Genomic DNA, 26,865 nt, shown 5'->3' with positions numbered 1-26,865 from the left:
CTTGAATGCCATGGTCTGCCTAAGCGTCAATGCATCCCTTTATGGTCAAAGTCTACCATTTCAAGAAATTGAATGTACCATATCATAAAGTGAGCGTACTCTCAGAATGGTTCCATTAACATGTCAGTGTCTTTTTATTGCTCCAGTGGCCTGCATAGTTCTCAGACCTCAGTCCAATTGCACACTTTTACAATGAGTTGGAACCGGACACTTACAGCACAAAAATGTGGCTGAAAATTCCACAGTAACTGCATGATGCTATTTAGTCAACATAAACAAAGATTTCCATCACTCTGTTAAACCCACACATCAAAGAATTCAAGCTGATCTGGAAGCAAAAGGGGGCCTTGCTTGGTACTAGACAGATGTAACTAAAAAAACTAGTCACACAGCATTGACGGAAATGACATCCATTTAGCTGTTGTCTCTCTTTCTTTTTAAACGTATTGTTAATTGGTTAATAAAGAACATTTTTCGCAAACAAGTGAATTGCAGTTAAGCAAAATAAGGTAGAAAATGAAGAGACCATTGTTCACTGAGTGTCTTTATATTTTAAAGAGAACTAAAGATAATATTAATTCTGAGATGGTACATCTGATTAAATATCTGTCTGCTATCTGTTTAAACAAGGAGTTTAAATAACAGTATGGCTGATATTAATTTTATAAATTGGCTGAAACAAAAACAGTCATTGCAATCCTAAAGAACAGTAGTTAAGCACCCCTATTTTGGCTTAGGTTGTATATTCTTGATATTCAGTTTCTAGTTAATTTCTCATCTGCAAGCTAATGTAAAATAGTTAATTTAAAATATTTTTCATGTTTTTATATGGCAGTATAATATTAAATTATTAATATTGTCAACTAATTATGATATTGCAATGTATTTTGTATTGGTTATGGTTTATTGCTTAGTTTTGCTTTCAGTTACTGGCAGTATGTGCAGTGTAAACCTTTTGAAAATATACTCACAAAAATCAATGAGTGTTCATTTTAAAATATGGTGTCTCTTTACATATGAGTCACATGCAGTAGTGATTTTAATGACTAAAGTGGCTTTTGAAGATACTAGCACATTTTACTCTCTCAAATATCTACCTAGGTTAGTGCATGGCCAGAGCTACTATTTTAAATGCAAAAGCCTCATTCTCACTTTCATACTATGCATTTACACTCCGGTCTGAAAAAGGTGAGTGTTAACGTGACTTGTAGTACTCATGATGCAGCCGAAGAAGTTGTAACTGGAGATAATGGTGGTGGGAAGACAATGTGAAGGTGGTTTTAGCAAGTGATCAGATTGTCCTGACACTTTAAGCATCTTCTAATATTTTAAATTAGCCAACCCGTGGCGTACCATACGCCACATAATCAGGCCGGTTTTTTAATGATTTTTAAGCACAGGGAGAAAATTAACTTTTGAAAAATCGGTAATGTAATAAATCAGCAAGAAAAGCAACATTGTAACAATGGACGGAAGGAACCAACACACAATCGTCCGTGACTGAAAACTGGCGGACCGCCATCGCACCCTGCCTGCTCATGTGCCCACCTCCAACTCGTCACTTGAGTCGTTGTCGTCTTTGCACAGTCCACATGCACCTGTGACTCACGTAGACTTTTCATTGCTCTGTGCGGTTTTGGCTGCTTTTCTACATATAATCCACCAAGACACCCGACCACGGTAGTAGCGCGAATTGCTGTATGTAGCGTGTAAAACAGTTTGCTAGGGTGCACGTGGTTGTGCGTCATAACCGAAAACTTGGTTTTTAAAGACTGCTTACTTCATTGTGTTTTGACCTCAGTTGTAAAGGATTGTTTTAAGGATCCCATGGGATACCCCTTACTAACTGTTTTACACGCTGCATATGGCGATTCACCTCTACGAGAAACAAGCCTCTATGAACAGTCAACGTGGCTTGGAGTTGCATGTGGCCTCTACGACAGACGAATATAAATGACGCAGTTTTTTCTGTGTTGTCTCGTCCAAGTTGGTGGGCGTGGCTCTGCGAGTTGTCGTCGTATCCAATGGTCTTGGAGTTGGTGAGCGTGGCTCCTTCCTGCGTGAGCTATAGGTGTCTTACTTGTCGGCAGCTTAGTGAATCCACGCGCTTTCCATGGGTGTCTTGACTTAGTGAATTATATATATAGGTAAGGGTTTTATTTTTTTCAACTCACTGACTACATTCAATTTACCAAACAGCCTTTAAAATTGTATTTTTTTAGTGTAACATTAATTAATCATATTATGTGATATTGTATTTAAAATAAACTAGGGGGCACCAACCCCCCCAGCCTGCACAACGCGCTAGCCACTTCGTGCCTCTGCCGCTCACATATGTGGATTTCACTTTCACCAAACAACAAATCTTTTAATTCTCTTGGATACACCTCTTCATTGGGAAGAAACACTACTTATGGCAACACAAATTAGATGATCTACAAGTCTCCAACTTAAAATTTAAATCCGAGCAATATATTCAATCTCTTTTCGCTGCTCCATTATTTCACAGAGTAATAATTTCTTTGTTTGCGCTAATGCGATCTTTACAATCATTTTTTTGAGACTTTCAAATTTTAGTAGTTTCATTATCTCTAACCTGCTCTGCATGTGTATAGCGCCAAGGTTTTTGAATTCTTTACAACCTTCTACTTTGTCATCTACTCTTTGTCTTATTTCCAGCCCTGGGTGTGGTTAAATCTCTTAGCACAAAGCCTCATCTCGCAGGACATGAAAGTATCTCCATGAAAAAGTCCCGTCTTGTCCCAGGCTAAAAAGTCTTGTGTCATTCCAGAATTTTTTTTATTATAATAGAAAGATATATATATACAGAGTGTCACATTGCCACAGTAAATATAACTGCTTCCACATAGACCCATTACCCTAGATTTAAATCCCTCACCCAGACATTGTCCATGTAGAGTTTGAACTTTGTTTCCATGTCTCCATCGAGTTTCTTCTAAATTGGCTCTGAAGTGGAGGAAGTCTGAGTAAGAGTGTGTGTGAGTGGGACTTTTGTAGGTTTGTTTCCGTCTTGTACTAAGTGTTGCCAGAGTGAATTACTTAAATAATACAAGTACCATTTAAAATAAGATAATAGCACTGCAGTCATTAGTGTGATTGCATCACAGACTGCGATTCAAATTCTGACCCGGTAGCTATCTGCATGTTTGTATGTTTGTATGTTCTTCCTCTTAAGATTTTCTAAGGATGTTTTGTTCCCACATCCCAAAAATATGCATATGTGGTTATTTAGTGACACTTAAGTAGGCCATTGTAAGTGTATGTGACTGTACCCTGGTTTGACATCATTTACTCCCTGTGCATACTGTAAAGGCTTCGGCCCCCCCTTGACCCCCATCCTGACCTGGATCAAATAGGTTTAACGATAAATAGGTGGATGGAATAAGATAATGTTGGCTTTCTAAGTAAGCTTTTAAAACTTTCAGTGGGGGAAATAAGTATTGAACGTGTCAACATTTTTTTCAGCATTTCCATATTTCCAATGAGGCTATTCACATGAAATTCTCAGTACACATTGGTATTAACTCAAGAAATATAAAGAATATAAACAAATATATACAGGGTGGACCATTTATATGGATACACCGTAATAAAATGGGAATGGTTGGTGATATTAACTTCCTGTTTGTGGCACATTAGTATATGTGAGGTGGGAAACTTTTCAAGATGGGTGGTGACCATGGTGGCTATTTTGAAGTCGGACATTTTGGATCCAACTTTTGTTTTTTCAATAGGAAGAGGGTCATGTGACACATCAAACTTATTGGGAATTTCACAAGAAAAACAATGGTGTGCTTGGTTTTAACGTAACTTTATTCTTTCATGAGTTATTTACAAGTTTCTCTTTGTTTACAGCCATTGACATGTCGCAGAGGTTAACACGTGAGGAGCGGATATAAATTGTGTTGATGTCTGGTGAACGCAGTAACCGGGTCATTGCAGCAGATTTCAATGCAAGACACCCTACGAGACCACCCATCTCCCATGCTACAGTTAGCAAACTGCTTGCTAAGTTTCGTGAAACTGGTTCAGTGTTGGATTTGCCAAAATGTGGACGCATGAAAACTGTCACTAATGAAGAAACATCAGTGGCTGTCCTAGCTTCATTCAGCAAGAGCCCACAGCGTAGCACTCGGCGCATGTCACTGGAGAGTGGCATTAGTCGAACATCCCTTCGGCGGATATTAGCTACTCACAAATGGCACCCTTACAAACTCCAGCTACTGCAGCATCTCAACGAGGATGACCCAGATCGGCGCACTAAATTTGCAGAATGGGCAAAACAAAATTGGAACAGGACCCTCAGTTTACGCAGAAGATTTTGTTCAGTGATGAGGCAAACTTTTATGTGAATGGTGAAGTTAACAAACAAAACCACCGCTATTGGTCTGACACTAACCCACATTGGATAGATCCCTCCAAGACTGTTGGAACAAAAAAATTGATGGTATGGTGTGGTATATGGGGTACAAAGATAGTGGGGCCATTCTTCATCAATGGAAACCTCAAGGCCACTGGATATGCGAAATTGCTACATGATGATGTGTTTCCCTCTTTATGCACTGAAGCGCATAAAGAGTTTTTCCAGCAAGATGGTGCACCACCACATTATGGGTGTCAGGTCTGAGCATTCCTAGATGAACAGTTTCCTGGAAAGTGGTTTGGTCGTCGTGGGCCAGTTGAATGGCCCCCAAGGTCTCCCGATCTGACCCCCTTAGACTTTTATCTTTGGGGTCATCTGAAGGCAATTGTCTATGCTGTGAAGATACGAGATGTGCAGCACCTGAAACTACGGATACTGGAAGCCTGTGCTAGCATTTCTCCTGCAGTGTTGCTATCAGTGTGTGAAGAGTGGGAGAAGAGGGTTGCATTGACAATCCAACACAATGGGCAGCACATTGAACACATTTTATAAGTGGTCAGAAACTTGTAAATAACTCATGAAAGAATAAAGTTACGTTAAAACCAAGCACACCATTGTTTTTCTTGTGAAATTCCCAATAAGTTTGATGTGTCACATGACCCTCTTCCTATTGAAAAAACAAAAGTTGGATCCAAAATGGCCGACTTCAAAATGGCCACCATGGTCACCACCACCATCTTGAAAAGTTTCCCCCCTCACATATACTAATGTGCCACAAACAGGAAGTTAATATCACCAACCATTCCCATTTTATTAAGGTGTATCCATATAAATGGCCCACCCTGTAGAATTCAGAACATTAGGGGGCATAAATAAGGTATGTATAATAAAGTGGAATGACACAGGGAAGTAGTACTGAACACACTAAGAAAAGGCAGTACACCAAGGCAATGAAAGGCAAGGAACCAGCTGAAATCTGTAAGTAGTATGAAAGTCATTCCACCTCCTATCTGTGCAAATTGAAATCAGCTAGGTTAGTTCATATTGATGGGCTATAAAAAGGTGTTTTGCTACCAAGGTGTCACACAAAAAACATCTCACAATGGGTAAGTGTTCCACAAGTACTAGCCAGGGATTTAGAGCAATTGGTTCAACATACCTTTAATCCAACTTCCATTATCTTTTGTAATGACTGCTATTGGCTTTAAATTTGGTTCAAATGGGTATCAATTAGTTTTATTCTGTACCTTGATTAATTTTACATTTATACAACCCAGTTCAATACAGCACGTGTCTTTATTTACTTTATTTGCACAAAAAATGTGAATTTTTGTCTTCAGTATTTATCTTACAGTATGCCCTGGTATGGCAATTACAACCCTAATCACAAGTCAAATTTAACATTTATAATGAATTCTAATTGAACTGAAATAAATGAACACACCACTTTTTATACTAATTCTACCAATCATTCAACCATTACAATTCAGGAGAGCCACAGCCTACATTAGTAGCATCAAATGTAAGGCAGGAGGCAGGAATGAACACTGTTCATTGCAGGGTGTATTGAAACACACCTATACTCATTCGAATGAGAGAAAGTAGGTGTCAACATTTCAAAAGAGAAACTTTTGTGCACAAGTATGTCTGCAGTTCACTACAAGACTACAACTGCACAGAATCCTTTCCTCTTGAAATCTGAAAAGAATCTTCCATTAGGAAAAACAGATGTCTGCCTGTCTCATCAAACCAGACAACAAGGAATACAGGAAAGTAAAGTGTCTCTCTCTGTCTCAAGTCCTTATGATGAGATAGGATTAAATCAAAACCAGATTTTTTGAACCAACTTATTTCTTTAATGGGTTGTGAAGGACAGTGGTGAGTAGAGTTTTCTGAATGGGATTTTTTGCTGTCTAGAAGGTGGCCTGAACCACTTCCCAGATGGGATGCCGAGCAGCTATCTTGGGGTTGGCCTGGGCTACTGCCAAGCAGCTGTCTGGGAGTTGGACAAAGCCCTGTTCAAAGCAAGGAAGTAAAGTTGTCCAGGAAAGGAAATGAGGCAAATCCTTAGTCCTCCAGGCCGCTTAGTAGCAGCAGGGGATTTTAGTTATGCTCCAATCCAATATATGAATACCTGATCCTTTAAGGAAATGGCTGCATTATTCCAAAGGGTCCAGGATTACTCAAAAACATTAGCTGGTCAAAGGGCCATGACTCCAGAAGTGGTACCGTACTGCCCCTCAAAAGGAACGTCTACCCTCAGCCATGGGAGTTTATAATTGGGAGTGGAGCAGTGACATGGGCTAAGAGAGAAGGTCCTTGCTGTGGCCTGCAGAATGGGGCACTGGTAAACATGGGTTGAGTTACACATGTAACTCTGCTTCTAATTAACAGATGTCACACATTCATTATTTGAGTCAGATAAACGTCCTACAACATTAATCTTAGCCATAGTATAACCAGGCGCATTATTTGAGTCAGAAAACATAATGCCTGTGGATTATGGGCAGAGTTAAAAGTGGGTCAAGGGCGGAGTTAAATTTTTAAACATACCCTGCTCTGCAAGCTGCAGCGAGGGGTACTTGGGCTCATGTGAAACTAGGAAGGAAGAAGTTCAGGATAAATCAGATTTCAAAAGTCAAGGTGGGATTAAAAAGGAGTAGTTTGCAAGGCAGATATACCGTAAGCCTGAATGAGGCTAGCTTTCTTATGTAGTGTGCTTCCCTTCACCTTTTCAGTCACTCTTGCTGATGATAATCACCAGACCATCTTCTTCTGATAGGAATTTTGATGTCATTTTTAATTACTCCCTTTCTTATTCTACCCACATAAATCACATTATGGGAGTTTCTTGCTTCCACCTCAGTAACAATCTTTGCTCATTTCTCTCCTATTCCAATGCTGCGAAATTTGTCAATGCTTTTATTACATCCCACATTGACTACTGTAAGTCCCTATTGGCAGTTGTGTCCCCCTTCTAACCTTTTACCATAGGTCCAATTGTTCAAACCTCTGCAGCAAGTGTTCTTTCACAGAGCTTCAGCAAGAGAGCACATGACAGCCATTCCAATTCTTCTTCACTGGCTCCCTGTGTCTAAAAATTATTTCTTTCTCGCATTGCATTACATCAGTAACTTCATCTATTTGTATGCCCACAAAGGTCCAATAATTCTGGGAATCTCATTGTGCCCTAAACCAACCTAGGTGACACAGCTTTTAGCTCTATAGCTTCCAGGCTTTGGAATAACTTCCCTATATTAATGAGATCAGCGAACTCAATTAATTCTTTTAAAAATCAACTTAAAACTCTTTCATTCAAGCCATTTAACTTACCCTGACATTCTAACTCTTTTTTCAGTTTACCCTCTTTGTCCAGATATTGATAATGATTGTGTTTGTATCACAAATTATGTTATTAGTTCAATGTTTTAATTTTATTATTTTGTATATTTTGTATTTCATTCAGGTTCATTATCTCTTATTCTAATACAAAGCTTTTATGGAAAAAGATGATCTGCTGTGGCAACACCTAACGGGAGCAGCCGAATGAAGAATATGATTATATTATTATATGAATGATATGATTATTATTATATGAATGAAGAATATGATTAAATTATTATATTATAATACAAAGCTTTGTATATTTTGTAATTATTTTTAATTAGTGTTTAATAATGATATTATTTGTATTCAATGCTGTTTATGCCCTATTATTGTTGATAGATAGATAGATAGATAGATAGATAGATAGATAGATAGATAGATAGATAGATAGATAGATAGAAATCTTTGCCAAAGATTGGATTGAAACACAAACATAAATCTTTTCCATCGGTCACCTTAAAGAAATTTTTATAAGCAACCTTATAAAAATGGCTGACCCAATGTTCAACTCACCCACTGTTGATACAATGAGTTACTAATGCTTAAACAAATTAGATAAATAATTCAGCCACCACTGTATGGCAACTTTCACAATCAAATGGTAAATTTTGTACAAAGCAATGAAAAACACAAAACTTGTAATACTAAATGGGTTACTTTTTTATTTTACAGATGCATCAAAACCTATATTTTTAGCCAAAAAGCAGTTTACAGCTGTCAGAAGAGTTAGCAACTACTGTTACATTGCATTGATTTGTGTACTGTATGATTAAAATTCTACATTTTTAAAAAATAAAATCATCCAAGAACTGCAGTTCCTTCCGGAATGTTCAAAGTCTCTCCATTGTATTTATGGTACCATTGATTTACAAGTAAAAGGCAGATGAACAGTGTTCTGAACCTCAAAAGAAAGAAAAAAACAAAAACTGAAGTGGGTGCAGCTGCTATGTGAGAGTGTGATCTCAATTTAGGCAATATGCTGAATTTAACAAGTCCTGTTATCCATTCATTTGCTAAGCCTGTTTAATCCACTTTTATGGCGCTGGAACCTATCCTGACAGCACCAGGTACACAGCAGGAACCCACCTAGGATGGGATGTTGGACTGTCAGAAATCATACTCATGCATACACTCATTCATATAATGACAATTCAGAGTTGTTAATAACATCCTAACATGCACATCTTTGGTCACAAATTAAAATCTACTCTCAAATAAGTAAATTACCTTATATTTTTATATGCTTATTTAATAATAAAGAGTCAGCAAAACTGAAAAAGAATTTATTTTCTACATTATGACTACTCTCTTTTAAGTCTGGGAAGACTGCTGTGAAGTGTGTAGTTTTGACTTTTGAACTGATACCACGTTTAACACCTCAGTACCAGTACCAAAATTATATACCAAAGAAAGAAACACAATAGTTCTCACAAACATTAACACCACCCACCTCTCTGTCAAGATGCTCATGTAACCTGTGTGTATGTGCTAGACCATCAATTCTGTTGTCTGTTAGGCTTTCTCTGAATTTACTGTCTTAATCTTCTTTATTTATTTATTTGCTTTGTACTATATACCCTGTTGTTCTTTCTTCTGTAAGTGCCTTGTGCCTGGGAAAGGCGCTAAATAAATAAAATGTATTATTAGCACCCTCATCCTCATCTGAGTTCACCTCTGTTATAGCATGTCTTTATTTGAAAATTAGCAGTGTCAGAGTGGGGGGAGCGCGAACGTAAATGAGAGTATAAAACTGAATAAAAAAAATAAAGCTAACTTTTACAAGTACCATAAATTTACACCCGCTGTTACAGAGTCAAATCAAATGTATATTTTTATTATGTAATAGTAATAAAAATGGCAGCTTGCTACTCAAAATGGTAAATGTTGGAGGATCCAAGAATCAAACTCACAACCTCTTGATAATGAGACAGTGGTTGTTACCGCTGCACCAGCCATGCAGAGATATCTACTTTGTACCCTACGCCAACATCTTATTCTATGGTTATATTCTTGAATAAAAGCTCACTTGTTTTGTTATACTTGTACTTTTTGTGAAAGTGTTTATTTGATGTTTAGACTTAAGTCTTCACACATTAAACACTTCATGCTTACATTTTGTCAATTATTACTAAAACATGAAGAGAGTTTCTTTTTAAGTTATAAGTTCAACAATTCCTGCCTCGCATTTCCTGTCATTCTACATTTACATAGATTGTTGAAGACATGGAACACACATGAAATGAATGTATTCCAAATAATGATATATTATTTACTCTATACAACTCCATGCACCTCACACCCAGATAAACAGACTTGAGCTCTGAGAAGAATCTATACGACTTGAGCTGCATCAGTGGGGGGAGGGACAGTAGGCTTTTTGCTTCTTCTGCTGATCGATATATTTGCAAAACAAAAGAAGCTAATGGAGAGGTGGGAAGGAATTTAAGGTGGCCTGTTATTATGAGTTTTTTCGTAGACTCTACTGTTAAAAAGTCCCTGCACACCGAGGACATTCCAAAGGCCTGGAAAATGGCAAATATTATCTTGTTATATAAGAAAGGCTGACCGGGCAGATCCAGGCAACTATAGGCCAGTAACCTGAACATGCATTACAGGTAAATTAAATGAAGGAATTATTAAGGAAAAGACTGAACAACACATGGCAAGAACAAGAGTTTAACTGAACAGACATCATGGGGTCCGAAGAAGGAGATCATGTTTTACCAACATGCTGGCATTCTATGCGGAAGCAACAAAAGGATATAATCAAAGAGGAGCATGTGATATTATTTATCTTGACTTTAGGAATGAATTAGACAAGATGCTAAATGAGAAGTTGGGCATCAAACTAAAAGAAGTGAGAATTCAGGGTGTTGTTTGTAGATGGGTGCAAAATTGGCTCAGACAAGGAAGTAGAGGGTTACGGTGCAAGAAACTCTATTAGAATTGGCTAACATTAAGAGTGGTGCTCCACAAAGGTTAGTGCTAGGACCAATGCTATGCTTAATACATATATACAGTCAACCCTCGTTTATCGCGGTTAATCTGTTCCAGACTCTGCCGCAATAAATGAATTTCCTGGAAGAAGGATTCTTTGTTTATAAATTGAATATTTTCGCAGTTTGAGCATAGAAAACCTGTTTACGACCTTCTAAATACATTTTTTAACATTATTAGAGCCCTCTAGACATGAAATAACACCCTTTAGTCAAATGTTTAAACTGTGCTCAATGACAAGACAGAGATGACAGTTCCGTCTCACAATTAAAAGAATGCAAACATATCTTCCTCTTCAAAGTGTGCTTCAGGAGCTGAGAATGTCAGAGAGAGAGAGAGAGCAAGAAAAGCAAACAATCAAAAATCAATAGGGCTTTTTGGGCTTTTAAGTATGCGAGGCACCGCCGGACAAAGCAGCTACATGGAAGGCAGCAATGTGAAGGTATTGTTTCAGCATCTTTTAAAGAAGCGTCCATATCCTCTAGGCAAACAGCCTCTGTGTTAACAGCCCCTCTGCTCACAACCCCTCCGTCAGGAGCAAAGAATGTCAGAGAGAGAGAGAGAGGCAGAGACAAGCAAACAATCAAAAATCAAAATGTGCTGTTTGGGCTTTCAAGTATGCGAAGCACCGCACGGAAAGCATATCGTATATCATTGAGGAGTTTTATTCAATATGCAATACCTGCTCTGATTGGGTAGCTTCTCAGCCATCTTGCAATAGCGTCCCTTATATGAAATCAACTGGGCAAAGCAACTGAGGAAGCATGTACCATAAATTAAAAGACCCATTGTCCGCAGAAATCCGCGAACCAGCAAAAAATCTGTGATATATATTTAGATATGATTACATTTGAAATCTGTGAGTGAAGCCACGAAAGTCGAAGTGCAATATAGCGAGGGATATATATATATATATATCCACCCATCCATCCATCCATCCATTTTCCAACCCGCTGAATCCGAACACAGGGTGACGGGGTCTGCTGGAGCCAATCCCAGCCAACACAGGGCAGGAACCAATCCCGGGCAGGGTGCCAACCCACCGCAGATATATATATATATATATATGTATATATATATATACACACACAGTGGAACCTCGAGATACGAACAGCTCTGTATACAAGAAATTCAGGATACGTGGAAAGTATGAGCGAAAAATTCGGATCTAAATACGAGCATTGGATCGCGTAACAAGCCACTAGCCAGGCTGTGGTTATGCGTGACGCGTTTCCCAATCCGCCTTGACTTGGGGATTCACCCAAGCTGACGCTGCCAGCCCATCAGCTCACTCAGTGTTTCCTGTTCTCCCATAGCGTGAGGATCTACGCATTTGTGCGCTTGTGATTTCATTGTTTCACTGTAGCAGTTCGCCGTATAAGCGTATCCAAAAATATCGCGGACATGCAGATGGAGAATTGGAGACGATTGCCCTCAAGAGGAGTACTAGGGTGTTGTACCGTGTTAGCCATTATGAATGTAGAGAAAAGCCAAGCAAAATGACACCTTTTATTGGCTAACTAAAACGATTACAATATGCAAGCTTTGATTACATCTTGCCTGAAGAAGGGGCCTGAGTTGCCTCGAAAGCTTGCATATTGTAATCTTTTTAGTTAGCCAATAAAAGGTGTCATTTTGCTTGGCGGGCGGCACGGTGGCGCAGTGGTAGCGCTGCTGCCTCGCAGTTAGGAGACCCGGGTTCGCTTCGGGTCCTCCCTGCGTGGAGTTTGCATGTTCTCCCCGTGTCTGCGTGGGTTTCCTCCCACAATCCAAAGACATGCAGGTTAGGTGGATTGGCGATTCTAAATTGGGCTTGGTGTGTGTTTGTGTGTGTCCTGCGGTGGGTTGGCACCCTGCCCTGGATTGGTTCCTGCCTTGTGCCCTGTGTTGGCTGGGATTGGCTCCAGCAGACCCCCGTGACCCTGTGTTTGGATTCAGCGGGTTAGAAAATGGATGGATGGATTTTGCTTGGCTTTTCTCTACCCTCAAGAGGAGAGAGATAAGGAGAGAGAGAAGCGTGCGCGAGAGAGAGAGAGAGACGCGTGGGCGAGCGAGAGAGATAAAGAGAGAGAGAGAGAGAGACGCGTGCGTGAGCGAGAGAGATAAGAAGAGAGAGACGCGTGCGCGAGCGAGAGAGATAAGGAGAGAAAGACGCGCACGAGAGAGAAGAACCATCAGCTCAGTTATGATCACATGACGCTCAGCAGACAAAGTATATTCATACTACTCGTATTGCAAGGCATCGCTCGTTTTATCAAGTCAAAATTGATTAAAAAATTTAGTTTGTCTTGCAAAACCGAGGTTACACTTGTATGTGTTATTTGTTAGGAAAATTGATTTTTATGTTGATATTTTTGGGGGTGCGGAACAGATTAACTGGATTTCCATTATTTTCAATGGGGAAGTTTGTTCTAGATACAAGAAATTCGCTATACAAGCTCAGTGCTGGAACGAATTAAACTCGTATCTCGAGGTTCCATTGTATATGAATAATTGGGATAAAAGTATAACTAACAAGTTGGTTAGGTGTGCAGATGATATCAAGCTAGGTGGATTGACAGATAATCTCGAATCTGTTAAATCATTTCAGAGGGACTTGGACAGCAAAAAAGGCCTACGCAGATGAAATTTAATGTACGTAAATGTACAGCATGACATGTAGGAAGTAAAGATGCTAGGTTTGAAGACACAATGGGAGGTTTGAAAATCAAAACTACACCTTATGAGAAGGATTTAGGAGTTGCAGTGGACTTGACACTATCCACTTCCAGACACTGTTCAAAAGCCATTAAGAAGGCTAACAGAATGGTGAGTTATAAAGCACAATGTGTAGAGTAAAAGTCCAAGGAGGTTATTCCCCAAGCTTTATTTAATGCATTGGTGAGGCCTCAATTGCAGTACTTTGTGAAGCTGTGGCCTCCAGGCTACGAAAAGGACATAGCAGCATTGGAAAAAGTCCCGTGAAGAGCAACTTTTCTGATTCCAGGGCTATGGCGGATGAATTATATGGAAAGATTGAAAGAGCTGGCCGTTTTCAGTTTAAACAGAAGAAGATTAAGAGGAGGCATGATTGAAGTGTTCATCTGTGTCGTGCCACACTCCAGCTCTCAAAGGTCTGGCCCCCTAGTTCACTTTTCACCAACTAACCACCAACCCTTGAGCACAAGGGGCCCCTCCTAGGCAGCAGTCTTTAAACCCCAACTAGAAGTACTTTCACTGCAATCCCCAGAATGACTTTTGGAGTCAAGGTAAATTCTAGAAAGTGCCATCATTACTCCTTACAAAATTCCCTCAATTTAAGCAGCATTGTTTTCCCCCTATGCCAGCCACAATCAAATCACTTCCAAATTAGGACCCACTCTTTCTCTCACTAGGAGTGTCAAAGAAAAACAATCTCCATCATAATATCATAAATACTGTAGTATTCCCCTTCTATGAAAATTTCCATAGTTAATACTGGTAGCATTTGTGATAATGAACCTTCCGAGTTCATTCAGTTCATGTAAATTTCCAGGCAGAGTATTGGAAGAGACATGAGGTTATTGATGATTTGCCACTCAATTCACACAAAAGCCAATTCAATGACTGCTCACATTTTTAAGTGAAAATAAAAATCAAAGGAAATGCATTAAGTGGTATTGTATCCCTCCAAGTACCATGCGACCGCTGCATGCCATTTCTGGCTGAGCTGAATATTATTTTTGCATGTTATACAGTATATTGAAATGAACTGTTAGGTTAGGGTTTAAGCTTGGTAACCTCAAGTTACAAAATTATCTTCAAATTGTCCCACTGGGAGTTATCAGTTAGATGGGCGTTTACGTGACATTTTCCATTGGGAAACTTGTATTTTGTATATTTGCCATGGCACATGAACCCTGAAAAAGGCTAGCATTGAAACATCTAAAAATAGTGCATTTCTAGGCCATTTTGTCCTACTAGGAATTAGTCTCTGAATAAAACTGCACTGGGGGCACTGCAGCTATCCCAAGAACTTGACTAAACAACCTTGCCCAACATTACATTTGAATATATACACAGTATACTATTATAATATCTATAATTCCATTTTCAAACCCTCTTATCCAGTTCCAGATCAGAGGAAGACAGTGTCTAACCTTTCAGCACTGAACAGAGGGACATTCTATCGCAAGACACACTCATGGACACCCCCAGAAAATCCAGAGTGAACAGTTAATGTACCATGCATCTATACGTGAGGAAAACTGGAGCACCTTGGAAATGCCCATGCAGATTCAGGAAGAATGTGCAAACTCCACACATAACAGGCCAGACAGGACTTGAAACAAGAACTCTGGAGTTTTAAGGAAGAAGTGACAATGGAAATTAAATAAGTGACATTATAGTTTAAAGCCTGTAGATGTAAAAACAGAATAATAAACTTCAGAAAGGGTATATATTAAAGTAATGGTTCTACACAAAATATTAATACAAAAAAGTACAACCTTGTCATACTAGGTTTGATTGAGAGGATTTAAAAATGAAGGGATAAATGGATGGATAGATAGGTGGATAGATGAACTGACAAACTGCCACCTACTTTAATGTAATATTAAACTTATAATACCCCAAACACTGTGCAGCACCTTTTGTGACCAGTTGGCATTCTTGCCTAATTAATCTCTGCTAGTAAAAAGTTGCCTCATCAGCAAAACACTAAATAAAAGTCAAACTTGGGAATAATAAAAGCCTGTAGAATGTAGTATTAATTTTGTGCCTTATGTGCACTTTCATAAAGGGGCTGAATCTACAACATTGCCTGTTCTATGTATTAAATGGTTAGCCTTTCCACTTACTTTACTCAAGTAGAAAACATACTCCATCATTCATCCTCATTCCTTTATCTTTCTGTCTTTCTGTAGGATTGTCTGTCCATAAACTGTATAAGGAGAAATACTGTTTGGTACTGATCTTGTTCATTCTCATTCCATGATCTTAGAAGTTCTAAATGATGTCCATCCATCCAACCATCCATCCATCCATTTTCTGATCTTACTTAAATATAATTAAGAATGCCTGATCTGAGAAGGCATTTGGCAGGCAGTGTAATTTACTGGATAAGTAACTGGACTAGCTACCATTAGGGTTCAGGACAAATTTCCACCACTGTATCATACTGATTAAATTATTCTCCCAGTGCTCTAAATGTAGAATATGCATCTCATAAATATTATGATGTACAATTAAAACATATCATAGGTTGCAAAGGTTACTATATAAAAATAAAAAAGAATTTAGGTAAATGAAGAATATTTAAAACCCCAGCTTTTGCAAAATAAAGCGTATGTATCATTAGTACCATGTATCATGTTTCAAACGGCTGGTAAGTCTGGGGTGAAAATATATTAAGTGCAAAGCACAAAATAAATGAAAAGATGTTCAGCACCCTATCCAAAAGATTTTAGTCTTGCTGGAATAACACTTTTAAAAATAAAGGTTTTTATGATCAAGTTTTTATTATAATTTTCCAGGTAGCCTACAATACAGTAAAGATTTCTGTTTTGTCCACATATTTGGAACCTTTCTGAAACCCAAAGAACCACTTTGGCATGCAAAGAGCCCTTCCCAAAATGAAATGATTCTTTCGCAACAATGGTTCTGTGAGCAACTACACAACCCTGTAAAGTGAGATTTCAGATCTTTTATTTTATGAGTGTACATCTCTGCGTCATAATCAATAATTCTTAAATTCTGCAAGTCCGTTTTACATAGATGTTCATTATACGGTTGAGTGCAGACATTCGCCTAACACTTTCTGAACTTGATACAATCCGTAAAACGTCGCGCGTGGTCATCGCTTATACCAAAGTTTTTGCGGGGAAAACACGAAGCAATCCCTGACGGGACGGCTGAGCATTACGGGTTACAATCCAGCGCACATTAACATCCTGTCTTCGAACTTTAAGGACCTAAATGGCAATGTGCAAATGACACATTGTTATATACAAAGTGCACATACAAACTCCAATCACAAAACAGTTTGGCTATTAATCTCCTGTCAGTAGGAAAAGCTGATATTAAAATACGGCCAGTTCTTCTGCCACACTTAAAAAGCGATAAAGAGCATACACTATCCATCCATAATATGAATCCCCTTACCCTGGTCGGCACGCCTATCCATTACGTTCGCTCTCGTTACTACTGATACATAATATTTATCGGATGATGGATTTGCCAAATTTTACAGGTAACGGAATGCTGACAAATTATTAATGACTGCCAAGATGTCAATGTACTAGGCTACTTTGAAGACTGTTAATAAAAACAACAGATACAACAAAAGCCGGACTTCTGAATAAAGTTCCCTGTCGGCTGGCGGTCTCATCTTTTGCTCAAGGTTTCAAGTTTTCCGGGAGCATGCATGGCCGTATGAGAACGCTGAAATTCACTCATAAGGTGTTTGTCTAACGAAATAAGTACGTGTATTCTACCCGTCTGCCTGTATGTACGCGGATTCCAGGAACCGATTGCGAGAGGACAGCTGGCACTGGCCGGTTTAATGGATAGAATGTCAACGTCGCCTTGCGCTGCGCGGGTCCACGGACTTGGTGAGTAGACGTGTAGCCTGGACGCTGTGAGCGCGCCGCTCTGCAGACCTTGGCGCCTGTCGCGTTTACCTCGCTCAGCGGTAACTGCCTCTCAGTTAGAAGTAGAGCGTTAGAAACCTCGCCAAAGAAGCACGATGCAGTTCATAGCAGAAAAGAGGCATTGTGCAGCTCTACCTGGGCTCTCGGCTGACTGGCAACTCATTAGCCGGCTTCGGGGCGCTTTCTTCCTCTGGATCCACGAAAAAAGGGTGGCGAGTGTATCTCGTTGCAGCGCAGCTCCTTCCGTGGCTCGCTTCCCTTCGACTACAACTGGATCTCCCTCGCTCGCTCGCTCACTCTCTCTCTCTCTCTCACACACACACACATACGCTATTCCCCTCCTCTCTGGATCTTTCCACCTCTTTTCTAAATGCAGATGAACAGAAGCAGTGGCGAAAAAAGAAATGAACGGGGACGGACAACATCCCGCAATTACGGTGTTATCTTCCCAAAACTACACAGTGGGCGGGAGGAGTGGGGAGTGCGTGATGGAAGATGGGTATACTTTGGGGTGCCGCTGGTGGTGTTTGTTTTAATTACAAGTGTATCGCTGACAAACCCGAACCTTATTCCAAGACTAAGATCATTTTCGCGAGATCGTTTAAAAACAAGAATACAGACAGAACGGCCAGTAGTTTAAATCTGCAAAGTCGCGGAGAGTCTTTGCCCGAGAATTAAACAGATCAAGTAAACGGTAGCTGGGAATGCAGGAGTTCAAGGCTCAGGAGGACCCTCTATACCTTGGTGGTCCTTAAACGGGTTCGAATGACCAGTTGGAAAATGAAACTAAAGTACAGTCTTCGATAAAACGTTAAAAGAGCCCCAATATAGGAATTTTGTATAGCGCTGTGAGCCAGCACTAAGAGCGCTATACAAAGATCTATCTATCTATCTATCTATCTATCTATCTATCTATCTATCTATCTATCTATCTATCTATCTATCTATCACGTATCGAGCGCCCCTCATATCTATTAGTTACTCAAATAATGTTTTTTTACTAATCTGTCTCTAATTAAATGGCACTTTACGGTCACTTTAGTAGGAAAGTATTGCGCCTGACGCTTGCTAGGATAGGCTCCTGCTTTTTCACGACCCTGCTCGGGATAAGCGGGTTTGGAAATGGACGGATGGATAGACTTATTCTAACATAATGGTAGGAAGCATCACCAAACCTATACTTTCATTTTAACGATCGCGTTTATGATAATACAGGGTTTATTGGACATCTTTTCTTCATCAATCTTTCCATCCATTTTCTGTACGCGAGACTGAACCTATTTATTATGATACAGAGTAGCGTGATAAACTTTTGTCACAACATAACATAATATTTAAAGGGGTGCGGGAAACTGAGGAATGTAATTCACCTTTAAATTCGGTGAGCTGCCCTGAAATGGACCCTTGGCATCTTCAGCGCTGTTTCCGCTCAGGTCTTCAGCGGCGACACGTGCTCCCAGCTGCTTGTCCCTTTGTCCTTTCATGCACCCATCCTGTCTCCAACTCACCTGGGGTCAGAGACATAATTATTCCATGGCTCCCTGTGATCCGACCCAACTCCAGGGTCCAATCCGAGGTTCGCCGGCGGCGACTCATCCGAGCCAAAGGGTTTCAGCAGCCGAGATACGCGTCTGATAGAAATGATCTTTAAGGGCTTTGGCTTCCCCAGGTATTTCTGCCCTCTTGGACAGTCCGCCCCCAACTGAGAAGCATGGCCTTCTGAGCCTCAGACACAGAGCACGTTACATTGTTCTCTGGTGAAGTGTTGCCAGGGTGTGAAGCACATCCAAGCAACCTCCAGCACAACATCCATTCATGCACACACACAACACTCCCACATGGGGTCAGTTTAGTAACGCATATTAACATAAAGTGCACATATTTTGCAAGGTGGTAGAAAAAACAGAATACCCACACAATGCCTCAGAAAGACGTGGAGAAATGCATCAGCCCTACTCAGACCACAATGGGAAGTGAATTTGGATCTAGTTTGCTGAATTTGTGACACTAAATATTGAGCTATCATAGTCCAAAAATCCCTGTCATATTTAATTGATCTCTTATATATGTCCTTGGAAACTTATATGCTGAAGGTAAAATATATGTTAAAAATATACTGTATATTTATGTACAGTATATGCCAAAAATTAACATTTATACTGTAGTAGGTCTTACAGTATAGCTGAATATTTTGTTAACATTTTAATTGTGTCTCCAGACTGAGAACATTTTGTCAAACTTTTTGACACCCTTATTGATAATGGTTCAAACAAAGAGGAAAATAATTCCTATTCTATTTTTATAAGCACAGCAACATTGATGAACGGGGACAGAGTAGGCTGAATGGCTATCTTGGCCCCTTTTTTGACCAGGGAGACCCTATAGATCATGCAAAGCCTTCCTCCCAAGAGACTTGATGATTATGATTTTCTGTAACAGCAAATCCTTCTTCATACGACTAGGAGCTCCTTGGCCAGGGGGTACAAGTTCTGGCTGTTGTAAATCAATCCTGATCACCCTATTCAGGGACAGATGCAGGATTTAGTAGACCTTATCCATAGTTTGGTTCCATGGATCCACCTTTGAGCTCATTGTGGAAAAGCTTGCTATTAGCGCTGTGTTGTCTGTGATAAGCAACAGCATCTCAGATGAGATGCTCTGGAGTAATGTCAAAACTCTCCAGGGCAGAAGATGCTGTCAGGGAAATTCTGCAGCAGGGACCAACAGCAGGTGTTTTCGCTGTGACCAGTCTGGACATCTAGCTAAGGAGTGTCGTCCCTGGAGGTTGGCTTGGCCAATTGTATTGCTCGTGCCCAGTTCTTGGAAAAGGATAACTTTAAGGTCTTGATTAGTTTAGACAGCGTAATATCCCAGCCCTGTTGGATTCTGGTAGTGATCTGAGTCATCTGATGTGACTTGCTCCAGCAGATACCCTGCGTATGCACGAAGCATGTAAACATTTGCTGTGCTCATGGGGATATTAAGGACTATGAGACTGTACTACTCCTGCTGAAATATAAAGGAAGGAACTTTACAGTTTGGACTGCAATATCAGATTCTTCACCCTGGATTTTCTCAGGAGAAGGTGGAATCTCGCAGGTTGGCCACCTGAAAAACACCTCTTTCTTTAGTAGGAAGAGGGGCTCGCTGCTGACAAGGTCAGCCAGGAAGCCAGCTTGAAGATTGAATCTAATTTGGCCAGTGAGGATGGGGACGATCCATCACCTGAGTTTCTGAAACAGTTGGAGGGCTCTTTGCAAAAGACGCTTACAGGTTCAGCCACCTCAGAACAGTCTGCTTTATCAGATTCTGGAGAAAGAGTGGCTAGGGAAGCAGGTGCTGACACACAGAAGGAGTCAGGGACTGTTGCATTGGGCTCTCTGGACACAGGGGTTGACACACATACATAGTTTGCACATTTGCAATGAGCTGACCGCAGCTTAGATTTTGCATTTGAGCAAGCACATGTCTCAGATGATTGTTACTATGAGGAGCAGAAGGGTCCAAAACTCTGCAGTTTTTAGTTAACAATGGCTTTTTGTATTGGGTGATTCCCAATCACATTGGAGGTGAATTGACCGAATAGTTAATGATCCCAAGTGGTCACAGAGAGGCAGTGTTGAAAATTGCTCACACACATGTCTTGGGGGTCATATTGTCACTGAGAATTCAAGGGATCATATTTCAAAATGCATTTATTGGCTGAGTATGGGCAAAGATGTGGAGCAGATTAATAGGTCTTGCCCTGACTGTCAAGTTGTTTCCGCTCATAGACCTGCTAGAACTCCCCTTTCACCAATGCCTATTTGGACGTCCCCTTCAAGAGAGTTGGGTTAGACATTGTTGGTCCATCTCCCAAGTGTAAGAATCTCAGTAAGAATATATCAGTATATGCTTGTGTTGGTTGATGATGCAGCAAGATTTTCCAAGGTTGCCGCTTTGCAGAAGGCTAATGTGCAGGCTGTTACTTGAGGCTCTATTGGAGGTTTTCACTAATATTGGCATTCCACACAATATTTTAACTGAGCAGGGTACGCCCTTTACTTCCTGTGTAATGAAATAGCTATGTGAAAGGCTTGCAATTAAACAACTGAGCACCACTGTTATCATCCTCGGGTGAATGGCCAAACAAATGATTTAAGAAGATCAGTGTGTGGCTCAAGATGACCAGACATTCTTGGACACTGTGTTGCCCTTTCTCATGTTCGCTATTTGTGAATCTCCTCAGGCATCTACCGGCTTAAGTCCATTCCAACTATTATTTGGCAGGTGCCCACGAGGGGTGTTAGACATTTTTTGGGAAGAATGGATGAGGGTTCACACTGAAACTCATGGGGGAGATTTGTTAATCAGGTTCCTTTGCTGCAGGAACACTTTTCTAAATTGTCCTCTATTGCAGTGGCGCGCCAGCAGCACAAACAGGCACAAAAACATAATTATGATAGAAAAAGCACACTTCCCAAATCAAAAAGGGCAATCGGGTACCCTGTTTTAATTTTGTCTTACCCACATAAGTTTCTGGCAAAATTGCTGGGTCCTCTGGTAGTGGAGGAACACATTGGCCCTTTGAAATATAAGGTTAGGATTCCCGGCTGGCGAAAGCCCGTGTGAATCTTACATGTTAATCTTTTGAAGGAGTTGCTCAATCCTAATGAAGTGTTGGGCACTATCATTGTGGTCTGTCAGAATGAGGTTGCTATTGATGATGATCTGGCAGACACTCAGAAGGCTGAATTAGTGTCCCTAATTGGAAGGAACTCTGATTTTTTTTATCTTTGCCTGGCCAGACTAAAATAAGATTGTGACTGAGCCTGGTGTTAGGGTACAGATATGCCCATATTGTATTCCAGAAGCAAAGAGGAGTGTGATACATGAAGAGGTGAAGCAGATGCTCGATCTGGGTTTGATTTGAAAGAGAAAACATGAATGGCAGAGTCCAGTTGTTTTAGTACCAATACCGTATGGCTCCATTCAGTTTTGTATAGGTTTCAGACACTTGAATAATAAGTTTGATGCATACCTGATAGCATGTATTGATGACTTACTGGAGAAACTCAGGCAATCCTCATATATTTCCACCCTGGATCTCACAAAGGGGTATTGGCAGGTGACTCTAGAGAAATCCATTTGCTAGAAGACCGCATTCATCACCTCATACGGGAGGTTTGAATTCACCAGATTTCCCTTTGGTCTTCATGGCACCTCTTTCCTTTCCAGCATATGATGGATCAGATTTTATGGCCCCATTCCACATACTCTGGGGTGTATCTCAATGTTGTCATCATTTTCAGTAATGATTGGTGGTCACATCTGGACCACCTACAAGCAATGCTTGACAATTTGAGGCAGGCTAGGTTGACAGCTAACACTAAGAAGTGTAAATTGGGTATGTCAGAAACACCTCATTTGGGACATTGTCTGTGAGGTACATAGGTATCCACATCCAGAAATGCAAAAGTAGGTTCAAGCTTTCTTCGGACCTGCTGGTTATTACATGAGGTTCATTCCGAATTTAGTACAGAGAGCACTGACCTGAAAAAGGGCAGAAAGACAGTGGTCTATGGAAGATTTCTGCATGGTCCCAGAGTCCACATTGGCTTTCTCTACAGCCCAACGATTTGCTTGCTAGTTTAACTGGCCTGTCTAAACATTCTCTATGTGTATGTTTTTTAAATGAAACAGAACAGTGGATCTCAAGTCTTGCAAACAGTGTGGCTATTAGTTTTCATTCCATCCAGTTTTGCAATAAGTGTATAGTTTTTACATTTAATTTAATAATATGTTTTTAAGTGAACTGGTCCTTTTTACATGGAATATTTTAACTTTCCCTACAACTTTAAATGCTTACATTTCTGTTGTCATTTCATTGTTATTTCACCCTTTTCCACAGAGTTTACTCCCTTACTTATACCCAAATGCTGGCAGTACTGAATGCTAAAGGGTAGCAATGATTTCAGAGCCATAGCCACTAGTCTGCTCTTTTGTACATTAATGAGTAGACCAGTCAATATGACAGTCAGCAGCTGCTGCAGTGTCTCCGTCTGTATTGCTCTTTGCTAATCATCAATGTTAAGTAAGTAAACACTACGTTAGTTAAATTAAAAGGAAAATGGCAAAAGAATTGCAAGCACTTAAAGTTATGGCAAACAATATAAATATTTATGAATTTCTTACAAATATTTGTAGGCCTGATAACTAAACAATGAGGTCAATTAAGTGACATAATGATTGTACAATTGGTTGAAATTAAAGCCTGCAGCCTTAGGGATTCTCCAGCGATGAACTTAAAAACTGCTGCAGCAGAATAATGTCTTTTGCAAGACTTGTTTCTGCTTTGCACTCAGTGCAGCTGGGATAGATGCAGCCTCCCCAGAACCTTAAAATGGACAGAATGTTTTCAGAACCTGGGTGTTCAGAAATTAATAGGGTTCAGCGTGCATTTAACCTTGCCCGGACAGCAATGTCCTGCCCTTAACACTAATGCAAGCTGCCTGAGGTCCAGAAGCATTTCCTTAACTGAACTATGTGATCTACATGTTTATGGTTGCACATGAGCATGAATACTATATCAGTCTTAGGTCAGGAGCGAGTCTCTGCAGTTGTTATTAACAAATCTGAACCCTTTTATAATTTCAGCAAAAGTGTACAAACAAAGAGTAGGAAGCATTAAAAATTCTGTTAAACTGCAATCAAATGCAAATATGCATTTATGATCGTGGTAGAGCTTAATGATAAAATTGATTTACTTACCTATGGTGTAACCTTAAGGTGAGTTTAGGGACTTATGTAAACTGTTCTGAAAGTTGGGGCATTTTCAAGTTTCTGTGTCTTTAATAGATTAAAGTCTGAGATGTCATTTTTGTTTATTTAATATTTTCGAATCAATAAGTTCATCCATCCGTTTTCTTAACCCACTTATCCAGGGCAGCATTATGGGACAGCTGGAGCCTATCCTAACAGGATCCAAACATCAGACACAAGGAAGTAAGAACACCTGGGGCCTCATGTATTAATGGTGAATTGCAAAAAACTATTGCATAAGCCCGCTTCCAGACTCACCTCGCAATGTATAAAACCTAAACTTGGCGTAAAGCCATGCTCATTTTCACGTCAACTAAATGCTTGGCGTACGCAAGTTCTCAGCTCTGTTTTGCAAACTGGCGGCACCCAGCATCAAAACAGTGCTTTTGTTCCAGTGTGGTTTCCCTTTCTTTTTTAGACCCACCTCCCTTACGCAGCTTTATCAAATACACTGAAATTAACAGCATATTGTTTATTAGTTTAAGGCATCTGATTTTAATTAACCTTTAACAATATAATGATCTACAGAATCTTTGTATTAGTATACTGCTGCTGGATTATGTGAATTTCCCCTTGGGATTAATAAAGTATCTATCTATCTATCTATCTATCTATCTATCTATCTATCTATCTATCTATCTATCTATCTATCTAGAATGGCCAAGCTATTCCAAATACCATAGCTGCTTTAGCGTTGTTCCTCTCAATACACCACTCAGAGTATTTATCCCAATGTATCTGAGTGTGGAATCACAGCTCTACAGCAGCTGATCGGAAAGAGAATTATCGGTATACAGCATCAAGCACATGCTGCCTCAGCCATGTGCTATTTGAACTTCTCTCATACAACAAATGCTTCAGAGCCGTTCCTGCACGGACATCGCGGTTCAGAGACAGTTTCACCCCAAGGACTATAAATGCACTTAATCAGTCCATCAAGTGCTCCTTGTAGAGCTGATTGTGTGGTGATTGGTTACTTGGAGAAAGAAAAGGAAGGGCAGGAATTGGGGTTTAGTATGTTTGAAAGAGACAGTACTGCTGCAATAAATTATTTCATCAAAGGTCACACAGCAAGCATTTTGCGGGAGGCAGGAACAATCTCTGGACAGAGCGCCAGCTCGTCACCCTCACTGCGTCACCGTGTTCCCAGGTTTAATAACATGCTTTAACTCCTTGTGGTATAGCAGGTTTGTGGCTTCAAATAAAAGTGGCAAGTTTTAAATCCAAAGAGCCGTGTCGCTCTCCATGGGCATGATTGCACGACCTTGGGGAGTTAACGAGGTAGTTGGAGCGAGTCGCACCTGCACATGCTCTTGCGATCGTTCTCAAATGCTTCATTGGCTTTCTGCAGCGTGTGATTAAGGTGCTGCGCCAATGAAGACATGAGTGTATATATACGGGTCGGCACAAGGAAAGAGGGAGAGATCAAAGATGGGATAAATCAAATATGGGAGATGAAAGAAAAGAAGGATAGAAAGAAGTTAAAAGAAGTGAACGGCAGTCTTTTTAGCAGGAGGATCTCGCCACCTGGAAGGAGGAGACCGCACAAGCTGGGGCCCAATGAAGGAGCATTAGCTGTGGTGCCTTAATGGATAGTTTGCTCCACTGAACATCCAGGTGGAGTGTGGCAAGCCAGGCAGGTGCCCTCCCTAGGCTCCCGAGGTGCAATCACGTGAGCGCGAAGGAAGAAGGGAGGAGAGCCAACTTCGGATGGTCTGGCTGTGATGCCTGGAGGCAGCCAAGATGGATGTCGGCCGAAAGGAACCCGTGGCTGCTGAGTCTCTACTGGCTACATGAGCAATGGGTGAGCCGGGGAGAAATAGAATGAGGTGGACTGAGATCAGAAGAAGTTAGTCTGTATTTTTAATGGATTAATTTATTGATAATGTTTTATCCCACCTTTTTACTGGATTTTTATGGATTTACTTATGTACTGTTTTGAATATTGCACAATTGACACTTTTGTTGGTTTTACTTTTCTTTTGACTGGTTTTTAATAAGCACTTAAACACTTTTTCCAACATCCTCTGGCCTCATCAGTGAATTGTCCTCATATGTCAGCTCATCTTGGTCATAACTATCAACGTTGTTGGTTCAGCAGACTCCCATGTGGGAATAGGGAGTCTGTAGTGGACCTGCATCGTCACACTCCTATGATCATGAAAATGATATCAAGTATACATCTCTGTATTTAAATTATTCAGAGAACTCTAATATCACGAATGTAATGGATTCTGTGTCCTGTCGGAAGAAGAGAAAGCCCTTTTAAGAAGCACGTAGTGATTCACACACATAAAGCACATAGAAGAACATATACAAATCAAAGCATTTAACATGATACTTTAGTTTCAATGGTATTTGAGAAACTAGTAAATTGAATGATTTAAAGATGAAGTTTACGATGTTCTACTTTAATGACAAAATACACTACGTGATTAAAGTGGAAATTTCGAGATTAAAGTTGACATTTCGAGCTATTTTCTCTCTGTGCCCCGATTTTTTTTTTCTCTGTACCCTAATAAGCTTTCATATGACACTCAGATGGTGGGCTACGACTTGCCTTTTCAAGGCGACTTTGATAGCTCACAACTTCTTTTTTATTTTGGGCACTGTGCAACTTTGTGAACTTGAGCTTTCAAGTTTCTCAGACACTCTGTCACTCGATCAACTTCTTTTTGTTGTTTATAC

At 40.1% G+C, this 26,865-nt stretch overlaps 1 protein-coding gene across 1 annotated transcript in view; it reads right to left on the bottom strand.

Annotated features, from left to right (window-relative positions):
- LOC120534598 (EF-hand calcium-binding domain-containing protein 6-like) overlaps positions 1–17,783 on the bottom strand; it is a 204,716-nt gene extending 186,933 nt beyond the window's left edge. The window contains exon 1 of the mRNA XM_039762187.1: positions 17,512–17,783. The gene's annotated coding sequence lies outside the window, so the exon portion shown is untranslated. The remainder of the gene's footprint in view (positions 1–17,511) is intronic.
- Between the last annotated feature and the right edge of the window lie 9,082 nt (positions 17,784–26,865).

This window comes from Polypterus senegalus, chromosome 8 (genome assembly GCF_016835505.1).
Source record: "Polypterus senegalus isolate Bchr_013 chromosome 8, ASM1683550v1, whole genome shotgun sequence".
NCBI classification, from domain to species: Eukaryota; Metazoa; Chordata; class Cladistia; order Polypteriformes; family Polypteridae; genus Polypterus; species Polypterus senegalus.
The sequence above is the reverse complement of the archived record's forward strand: the minus strand, read 5'-3'. Positions and strand labels throughout refer to the sequence as shown.